Below are 10,675 nucleotides of genomic sequence, written 5' to 3' on the forward strand. Positions count from 1 at the left end.
ATGGTGGGGGGGCACATCTACGGAAGGAACACGGAGTCTACACGGATCAGCCCGTGTGTGAGAAGTCTATGCCTCTTATCTGCATACAGGACTAAAAGATCCCAGATGCTTTCAGCTGCATCACATCTAATGGGGTGTACTTAATTATTTGTATTTAATGTGCAACTGGGGGTCTGTATGTGGAGGAGACCGGACAAAAGCTTAGAACAAGGATGAATGCTCACCGTCACACAATAAGAGAAAAAAGAATGGACCTACCTGTGGCAAAACATTTCTGTATCCCTGATCACAGCAGCATGGATATGAAATTACTGGTATTGAAAGGTAACTTCACATCTCAGAGAGACAGGAGGGTCTGGGAGTATAAACTCATGACAACCTGTGACACACTCAGTGCAGGAGTGAATGTGTCGCATTGATTTATGTTTTTTTACATCAATTAAGGAATTTGCTCCTCAGACCTTGTGGGGGCATCACACAACACAGAACCAGACCCCAATCAGAGGACAATAAAACTTTCACACTCCTTATCTATGAACTGTTCCAATATTTATGGCCACAACTCTTTCTCCCTCTCCCATAATGGCAGTTCTGCTTCATGTCACTTGTCTTAGCTATTGCGTTATTTCTGTGCTGGGTATAAATATGTGATTCTTCAGATTGTGTATTAGTCTAGCCTGAGTAGTCTGGAAAGCTTGCAATGTGTTACCATCTTTTCAGTTAGCCATTAAAATGTATCAACCACTGAGGACTCTCAATTCTGAATATTTTTATGGGGAACACGGTATAAGGCCATGTGCACACGATGCAGATTTGCAGCGTTTCCGCAGCGGATTTTACCGCGCAGAAACGTTGCATATCCGCATTGTGATGTACAGTACCTTTAAAATGAATGAAAAAAAAAAAACGCTGTGCAGACGCTGCGGATTTTTCCGCGCGGTTTTCCTGCGGTACAAAATCCGCAGCATGTTGCTTCTTTTGTGCGGTTTTCTATCTCCCCTGTTACCAAATCCGCAGGGGGAAGACCGCAATGGAAAACCGCACAAAAACCGCATGAAAACCGCGTGAAAAATGGAAGAAATCCGCAGGAAAAATGCAGGTCATTTGACCTGCGGTTTTCTTCCATTCTGCACGGAAAAATCCGCAGGGCTCAAAACTCCGTCTGCACTCAGCCTAAAGATATATATCTTTCCTGCATCTCCTGGATACTGGAGATTGTTAGGCTGTGTTCACACACAGCGTTTTTTTAGCGGTTTTTACCACGGTTTTCACTATAAAACCGCTAAAAATAAGGTGCACAGTCATTTCTATGCATTTTGCACTTTTTGTGCACATTGATGCGTTTTTTACCGCGAAAAAACCGCATCGCGGTAAAAACCGCAGCATGCACATTAATTTTGCAGATTTTTCAGCGGTTTTGGCTTCTCCAATGCGTTTAGAAACCGCTGCGGTAAAAAACGCATCAAAAACGCATCAAAACCGCGCAAAAAACGCACAAAAACCGCCGCGGAAAAATAGGTGCCTTTTTCGGGGAGGTTATTCAGGTTTTTGTGCAGAAATTTTCTGCAACGTGTGCACTTAGCCTTAAGGTAGAGACTGAGCGTACGGGAGGGGTGGGCACTCGGGTGAGCGTGCGGGAAGGGTGGGCAATCCTCGAGTGAGTGTGCGGGAGGGGGGAGCGCTCCTCGGGTGAGCGTGCGGGAGGGGGGAGCGCTCCTTGGGTGAGCGTGCGGGAGGGGGGAGCGCTCTTCGGGTGAGCGTGCGGGAGGGGGGAGCGCTCCTCGGGTGAGTGTGCGGGAGGGGGGAGCGCTCCTCGGGTGAGTGTGCGGGAGGGGGGAGCGCTCTTCGGGTGAGCGTGCGGGAGGGGAAAGCGCTCCTCGGGTGAGCGTGCTGGAGGGGGGAGCGCTCCTCGGGTGAGCGTGCTGGAGGGGGAGCGCTACTCGGGTGAGCGTGCTGGAGGGGGGAGCGCTCCTCGGGTGAGTGTGCGGGAGGGGGGAGCGCTCTTCGGGTGAGCGTGCGGGAGGGGAAAGCGTTCCTCGGGTGAGCGTGCTGGAGGGGGGAGCGCTCCTTGGGTGAGCGTGCGGAAGGGGGTGCGCTCCTCGGGTGAGCGTGCTGGAGGGGGAGCGCTCCTCAGGTGAGCGTGCTGGAGGGGGGAGCGCTCCTCGGGTGAGTGTGCGGGAGGGGGGAGCGCTCTTCGGGTGAGAGTGCGGGAGGGGAAAGCGCTCCTCGGGTGAGCGTGCTGGAGCGCTCCTCGGGTGAGCGTGCGGGGGGGGGAGCGCTCCTCGGGTGAGCGTGCTGGAGGGGGGAGCGCTCCTCGGGTGAGCATGCGGGAGGGGGGAGCGCTCCTCGGGTGAGCGTGCTGGAGGGGGGAGCGCTCCTCGGGTGAGCGTGCTGGAGGGGGGAGCGCTCCTCGGGTGAGTGTGCTGGAGGGGGGAGCGCTCCTCGGGTGAGTGTGCGGGGGGGGGAGCGCTCTTCGGGTGAGCGTGCGGGAGGGGAAAGCGCTCCTCGGGTGAGCGTGCTGGAGGGGGGAGCGCTCCTCGGGTGAGCGTGCGGGAGGGGGGAGCGCTCCTCGGGTGAGCGTGCTGGAGGTGGGAGCGCTCCTCGGGTGAGCGTGCGGGAGGGGGGAGCGCTCCTCGGGTGAGCGTGCGGGAGGGGGGAGCGCTCCTCGGGTGAGCGTGCTGGAGGGGGGAGCGCTCCTCGGGTGAGCGTGCTGGAGGGGGGAGCGCTCCTCAGGTGAGCGTGCTGGAGGGGGGAGCGCTCCTCGGGTGAGCGTGCTGGAGAGGGGCACTCTGAGCCTTCATGTGCCGTAGGACAGAGCCGGAAAAGAAAACAATCATGCCGCTGACCAGACACGGGTCTGTACACGGATCTGCGCTGTCCCGACTTTGTTAATTCGCCTTGAGAGAGCAGCTCTGTGAGGCCCTGCACCACGACAGTCCGACAGCAGTGGGCGCTGCAGAGAGCGAGGAAACCGGAGCACTGACCATTAACCCAAAGCATGTGTGCGACCATCTGCAGAGCAACATACCATGAGGAGAGATGCTCTGCAGAGAGGTCAGTGGTGTAATAATCTGCAGATATATCACTATGTATCTGTCAGGAGGTGGAGGAGCGATGCTCTGCAGAGAGGTCAGTGGTGTAATAATCTGCAGATATATCACTGTGTATCTGTCAGGAGGTGGAGGAGCGATGCTCTGCAGAGAGGTCAGTGGTGTAATAATCTGCAGATATATCACTATGTATCTGTCAGGAGGTGGAGGAGCGATGCTCTGCAGAGAGGTCAGTGGTGTAATAATCTGCAGATATATCACTGTGTATCTGTCAGGAGGTGGAGGAGCGATGCTCTGCAGAGAGGTCAGTGGTGTAATAATCTGCAGGATATATCACTGTGTATCTGTCAGGAGGTGGAGGAGCGATGCTCTGCAGAGAGGTCAGTGGTGTAATAATCTGCAGGATATATCACTGTGTATCTGTCATGAGGTGGAGGAGCGATGCTCTGCAGAGAGGTCAGTGGTGTAATAATCTGCAGGATATAGCACTATGTATCTGTCAGGAGGTGGAGGAGCGATGCTCTGCAGAGAGGTCAGTGGTGTAATAATCTGCAGGATATATCACTGTGTATCTGTCAGGAGGTGGAGGAGCGATGCTCTGCAGAGAGGCCAGTGGTGTAATAATCTGCAGGATCTATCACTATGTATCTGTCAGGAGGTGAAGGAGCGATGCTCTGCAGAGAGGTCAGTGGTGTAATAATCTGCAGGATCTATCACTGTATCTGTCAGGAGGTGGAGGAGCGATGTTCTGTAGAGAGGTCAGTGGTGTAATAATCTGCAGATATATCACTGTGTATCTGTCAGGAGGTGGAGGAGCGATGCTCTGCAGAGAGGCCAGTGGTGTAATAATCTGCAGGATATATCACTGTGTATCTGTCAGGAGGTGGAGGAGCGATGCTCTGCAGAGAGGGCAGTGGTGTAATAATCTGCAGGATCTATCACTATGTATCTGTCAGGAGGTGGAGGAGCGATGTTCTGCAGAGAGGTCAGTGGTGTAATAATCTGCAGGATATATCACTGTGTATCTGTCTGGAGGTAGAGGAGCGATGCTCTGCAGAGAGGTCAGTGGTGTAATAATCTGCAGGATATATCACTATGTATCTGTCAGGAGGTGGAGGAGCGATGCTCTGCAGAGAGGTCAGTGGTGTAATAATCTGCAGGATATATCACTGTGTATCTGTCAAGAGGTGGAGGAGCGATGCTCTGCAGAGAGGTCAGTGGTGTAATAATCTGCAGGATATATCACTGTGTATCTGTCAGGAGATGGAGGAGCGATGCCCTGCAGAGAGGTCAGTGGTGTAATAATCTGCAGGATATAGCACTATGTATCTGTCAGGAGGTGGAGGAGTGATGCTCTGCAGAGAGGGCAGTGGTGTAATAATCTGCAGGATATAGCACTATGTATCTGTCAGGAGGTGGAGGAGCGATGCTGTGCAGAGAGGTCAGTGGTGTAATAATCTGCAGGATATATCACTATGTATCTGTCAGGAGGTGGAGAAACGATGCTCGGCAGAGAGGTCAGTGGTGTAATAATCTGCAGGATATAGCACTATGTATCTGTCAGGAGATGGAGGAGCGATGCTCTGCAGAGAGGTCAGTGGTGTAATAATCTGCAGGATATAGCACTATGTATCTGTCAGGAGGTGGAGGAGCGATGCTCTGCAGAGAGGTCAGTGGTGTAATAATCTGCAGGATATATCACTGTGTATCTGTCAGGAGGTGGAGGAGCGATGCTCTGCAGAGAGGTCAGTGGTGTAATAATCTGCAGGATATATCACTATGTATCTGTCAGGAGGTGGAGGAGCGATGCTCTGCAGAGAGGTCAGTGGTGTAATAATCTGCAGGATATATCAATGTGTATCTGTCAAGAGGTGGAGGAGCGATGCTCTGCAGAGAGGTCAGTGGTGTAATAATCTGCAGGATATATCACTGTGTATCTGTCAGGAGGTGGAGGAGCGATGCCCTGCAGAGAGGTCAGTGGTGTAATAATCTGCAGGATATAGCACTATGTATCTGTCAGGAGGTGGAGGAGTGATGCTCTGCAGAGAGGGCAGTGGTGTAATAATCTGCAGGATATAGCACTATGTATCTGTCAGGAGGTGGAGGAGCGATGCTGTGCAGAGAGGTCAGTGGTGTAATAATCTGCAGGATCTATCACTGTATCTGTCAGGAGGTGGAGGAGCGATGCTCTGCAGAGAGGTCAGTGGTGTAATAATCTGCAGGATATATCACTATGTATCTGTCAGGAGGTGGAGGAGCGATGTTCTGCAGAGAGGTCAGTGGTGTAATAATCTGCAGGATATATCACTATGTATCTGTCAGGAGGTGGAGAAACGATGCTCGGCAGAGAGGTCAGTGGTGTAATAATCTGCAGGATATAGCACTATGTATCTGTCAGGAGATGGAGGAGCGATGCTCTGCAGAGAGGTCAGTGGTGTAATAATCTGCAGGATATAGCACTATGTATCTGTCAGGAGGTGGAGGAGCGATGCTCTGCAGAGAGGTCAGTGGTGTAATAATCTGCAGGATATATCACTGTGTATCTGTCAGGAGGTGGAGGAGCGATGCTCTGCAGAGAGGTCAGTGGTGTAATAATCTGCAGGATATATCACTATGTATCTGTCAGGAGGTGGAGGAGCGATGCTCTGCAGAGAGGTCAGTGGTGTAATAATCTGCAGGATATATCAATGTGTATCTGTCAAGAGGTGGAGGAGCGATGCTCTGCAGAGAGGTCAGTGGTGTAATAATCTGCAGGATATATCACTGTGTATCTGTCAGGAGGTGGAGGAGCGATGCTCTGCAGAGAGGAAAGTGGTGTAATAATCTGCAGGATATATCACTATGTATTTGTCAGGAGGTGGAGGAGCGATATTCAGCAGAAAGGTCAGTGGTGTAATAATCTGCAGGATATAGCACTATGTATCTATCAGGAGGTGGAGGAGCGATGCTCTGCAGAGGTCAGTGGTGTAATAATCTGCAGGATATATCACTATGTATCTGTCAGGAGGTGGAGGAGCGATGCTGTGCAGAGAGGTCAGTGGTGTAATAATCTGCAGGATATAGCACTATGTATCTGTCAGGAGGTGGAGGAGCGATGCTCTGCAGAGAGGTCAGTGGTGTAATAATCTGAAGGATATATCACTATGTATCTGTCAGGAGGTGGAGGAGCGATGCTGTGCAGAGAGGTCAGTGGTGTAATAATCTGCAGGATATATCACTATGTATCTGTCAGGAGGTGGAGAAACGATGCTCTGCAGAGAGGTCAGTGGTGTAATAATCTGCAGGATATAGCACTATGTATCTGTCAGGAGATGGAGGAGCGATGCTCTGCAGAGAGGTCAGTGGTGTAATAATCTGCAGGATATATCACTGTGTATCTGTCAGGAGGTGGAGGAGCGATGCTCTGCAGAGAGGTCAGTGGTGTAATAATCTGCAGGATATATCACTGTGTATCTGTCAGGAGGTGGAGGAGCGATGCTCTGCAGAGAGGTCAGTGGTGTAATAATCTGCAGGATATAGCACTATGTATCTGTCAGTAGGTGGAGGAGCGATGCTCTGCAGAGGTCAGTGGTGTAATAATCTGCAGGATATATCACTGTGTATCTGTCAGGAGGTGAAGGAGCGATGCTCTGCAGAGAGGTCAGTGGTGTAATAATCTGCAGGATATATCACTATGTATCTGTCAGGAGGTGGAGGAGCGATGTTCTTCAGAGAGGTCAGTGGTGTAATAATCTGCAGGATATATCACTGTGTATCTGTCTGGAGGTAGAGGAGCGATGCTCTGCAGAGAGGTCAGTGGTGTAATAATCTGCAGGATATATCACTATGTATCTGTCAGGAGGTGGAGGAGCGATGCTCTGCAGAGAGGTCAGTGGTGTAATAATCTGCAGGATATATCACTGTGTATCTGTCAAGAGTTGGAGGAGCGATGCTCTGCAGAGAGGTCAGTGGTATAATAATCTGCAGGATATATCACTGTGTATCTGTCAGGAGATGGAGGAGCAATGCTCTGCAGAGAGGTCAGTGGAGTAATAATCTGCAGGATATATCACTATGTGTCTGTCAGGAGGTGGAGGAGCGATGTTCTGCAGAGAGGGCAGTGGTGTAATAATCTGCAGGATCTATCACTATGTATCTGTCAGGAGGTGGAGGAGCGATGTTCTTCAGAGAGGTCAGTGGTGTAATAATCTGCAGGATATATCACTGTGTATCTGTCTGGAGGTAGAGGAGCGATGTTCTGCAGAGAGGCCAGTGGTGTAATAATCTGCAGGATCTATCACTATGTATCTGTCAGGAGGTGGAGGAGCGATGTTCTTCAGAGAGGTCAGTGGTGTAATAATCTGCAGGATATATCACTGTGTATCTGTCTGGAGGTAGAGGAGCGATGCTCTGCAGAGAGGTCAGTGGTGTAATAATCTGCAGGATATATCACTATGTATCTGTCAGGAGGTGGAGGAGCGATGCTCTGCAGAGAGGTCAGTGGTGTAATAATCTGCAGGATATATCACTGTGTATCTGTCAAGAGGTGGAGGAGCGATGCTCTGCAGAGAGGTCAGTGGTATAATAATCTGCAGGATATATCACTGTGTATCTGTCAGGAGATGGAGGAGCAATGCTCTGCAGAGAGGTCAGTGGAGTAATAATCTGCAGGATATATCACTATGTGTCTGTCAGGAGGTGGAGGAGCGATGTTCTGCAGAGAGGGCAGTGGTGTAATAATCTGCAGGATATAGCACTATGTATCTGTCAGGAGGTGGAGGAGCGATGCTGTGCAGAGAGGTCAGTGGTGTAATAATCTGCAGGATATATCACTATGTATCTGTCAGTAGGTGGAGAAACGATGCTCTGCAGAGAGGTCAGTGGTGTAATAATCTGCAGGATATAGCACTATGTATCTGGTAGGAGATGGAGGAGCGATGCTCTGCAGAGAGGTCAGTGGTGTAATAATCTGCAGGATATAGCACTATGTATCTGTCAGGAGGTGGAGGAGCGATGCTCTGCAGAGAGGTCAGTGGTGTAATAATCTGCAGGATATATCACTGTGTATCTGTCAAGAGGTGGAGGAGCGATGCTCTGCAGAGAGGTCAGTGGTGTAATAATCTGCAGGATATATCACTGTGTATCTGTCAGGAGGTGGAGGAGCGATGCTCTGCAGAGGGCAGTGGTGTAATAATCTGCAGGATATAGCACTATGTATCTGTCAGGAGGTGGAGGAGCAATGCTCTGCAGAACAGTGTGGAGTAATAATCTGCAGCGTGCACACATAAAGACTCGGCAGTGACTGGCGTCCATCTTTATTATAGACATATAACATAAGGCATCAGACAGGTGAGTACAGGCTAAGACAGGGGGGTGCTTGCCCCAGGCGGCATTCACACTGGGGCGCGGTTTTACCATGGGCGGTGTTCACACTGGGCGGCTGACGGTCTGAGCTGCACCACTGAGGCCGCCTCTGAGATTTGCTACATTAGTGGCTGAACACATCAGTCACCGGGGACAGAGAAACAGACGAATGTCGGTGGCTGCGGGACTCTCAGATCCCACCCTGCAGCACATCGCAACAGATCCCTTCTCTCTGCAGCTCATTACACAGTCATAGGATCCCAAACCTGCAGCGAAACACAGCGCTCCGACCATGGGACCCCCTATACTGTACTTCACCTTGTACTGCACCTCTAAACTGCGCCCTCCTGTACTGCACCTCTATACTGCAGCCCTCCTGTACTGCACCTCTATACTGCGCCCTCTTGTACTGCACCTCTATACTGCAGCCCTCCTGTACTGCACCTCTATACTGCAGCCCTCCTGTACTGCACCTCTATACTGCGCCCTCCTGTACTGCACCTCTATACTGCGCCCTCCTGTACTGCACCTCTATACTGCGCCCTCCTGTACTGCACCTCTATACTGCACCTTTATACTGCAGCCCTCCTGTACTGCACCTCTATACTGCAGCCCTCCTGTACTGCACCTCTATACTGCTCCCTCCTGTACTGCACCTCTATACTGCGCTCTCCTGTACTGCACCTCTATACTGCGCCCTCCTGTACTGCACCTTTATACTGCAGCCCTCCTGTACCGCACCTCTATACTGCAGCCCTCCTGTACCGCACCTCTATACTGCACCCTCCTGTACTGCACCTCTATACTGCACCTCTATACTGCAGCCCTCCTGTACTGCACCTCTATACTGCAGCCCTCCTGTACTGCACCTCTATACTGCGCCCTCCTGTACTGCACCTCTATACTGCACCCTCCTGTACTGCACCTCTATACTGCACCTCTATACTGCAGCCCTCCTGTACTGCACCTCTATACTGCAGCCCTCCTGTACCGCACCTCTATACTGCACCCTCCTGTACTGCACCTCTATACTGCACCTCTATACTGCAGCCCTCCTGTACTGCACCTCTATACTGCAGCCCTCCTGTACTGCACCTCTATACTGCGCCCTCCTGTACTGCACCTCTATACTGCGCCCTCCTGTACTGCACCTCTATACTGCACCCTTCCTGTACTGCACCCCTATACTGCAGCCCTCCTGTACCGCACCTCTATATTGCAGCCCTCCTGTACCGCACCTCTATACTGCAGCCCTCCTGTACTGCACCTCTATACTGCAGCCCTCCTGTACTGCACCTCTATACTGCACCCTCCTGTACTGCACCTCTATACTGCGCCCTCCTGTACTGCACCTCTATACTGCACCTTTATACTGCAGCCCTCCTGTACTGCACCTTTATACTGCAGCCCTTCTGTACTGCACCTCTATACTGCAGCCCTCCTGTACTGCATCTCTATACTGCGCCCTCCTGTACTGCAACTCTATACTGCGCCCTCCTGTACTGCACCTCTATACTGCACCCTTCCTGTACTGCACCCCTATACTGCAGCCCTCCTGTACCGCACCTCTATATTGCAGCCCTCCTGTACTGCACCTCTATACTGCAGCCCTCCTGTACTGCACTTCTATACTGCGCCCTCCTGTACTGCACCTCTGTACTGCACCTTTATACTGCAGCACTCCTGTACCGCACCTCTATACTGCAGCCCTCCTCTACTGCACCTCTATATTGCAGCCCTCCTGTACCGCACCTCTATACTGCACCCTCCTGTACTGCACCTCTATACTGCAGCCCTCCTGTACTGCACCTCTATCCTGCAGCCCTCCTGTAATGCACCTCTATACTGCAGCCCTCCTGTACTGCACCTCTGTACTGCGCCCTCCTGTACTGCACCTCTATAATGAACCTCTATACTGCACCTTTATACTGCAGCCCTCCTGTACTGCACCTCTATACTGCAGCCCTCCTGTACTGCATCTCTATACTGCGCCCTCCTGTACTGCACCTCTATACTGCAGCCCTCCTGTACTGCACCTCTATACTGCACCCTTCCTGTACCGCACCCCTATACTACAGCCCTCCTGTACCGCACCTCTATATTGCAGCCCTCCTGTACCGCACCTCTATACGGCAGCCCTCCTGTACTGCACCTCTATACTGCAGCCCTCCTGTACTGCACCTCTATACTGCAGCCCTCCTGTACTGCACCTCTATACTGCAGCCCTCCTGTACTGCACCTCTATACTGCGCCCTCCTGTACTGCACCTCTATACTGCGCCC

General features: G+C 51.6%; 1 pseudogene; it reads right to left on the reverse strand.

Moving 5' to 3' along the window:
- Positions 1–1,288: 1,288 nt before the first annotated feature.
- Positions 1,289–10,320, reverse strand: LOC141094043 (uncharacterized; annotated as a pseudogene).
- Positions 10,321–10,675: the final 355 nt, after the last annotated feature.

This window comes from Dendrobates tinctorius, unplaced genomic scaffold, assembly GCF_039654945.1.
Source record: "Dendrobates tinctorius isolate UK_male_01 unplaced genomic scaffold, ASM3965494v1 ptg000063l, whole genome shotgun sequence".
In the NCBI taxonomy this organism is placed as follows: domain Eukaryota; kingdom Metazoa; phylum Chordata; class Amphibia; order Anura; family Dendrobatidae; genus Dendrobates; species Dendrobates tinctorius.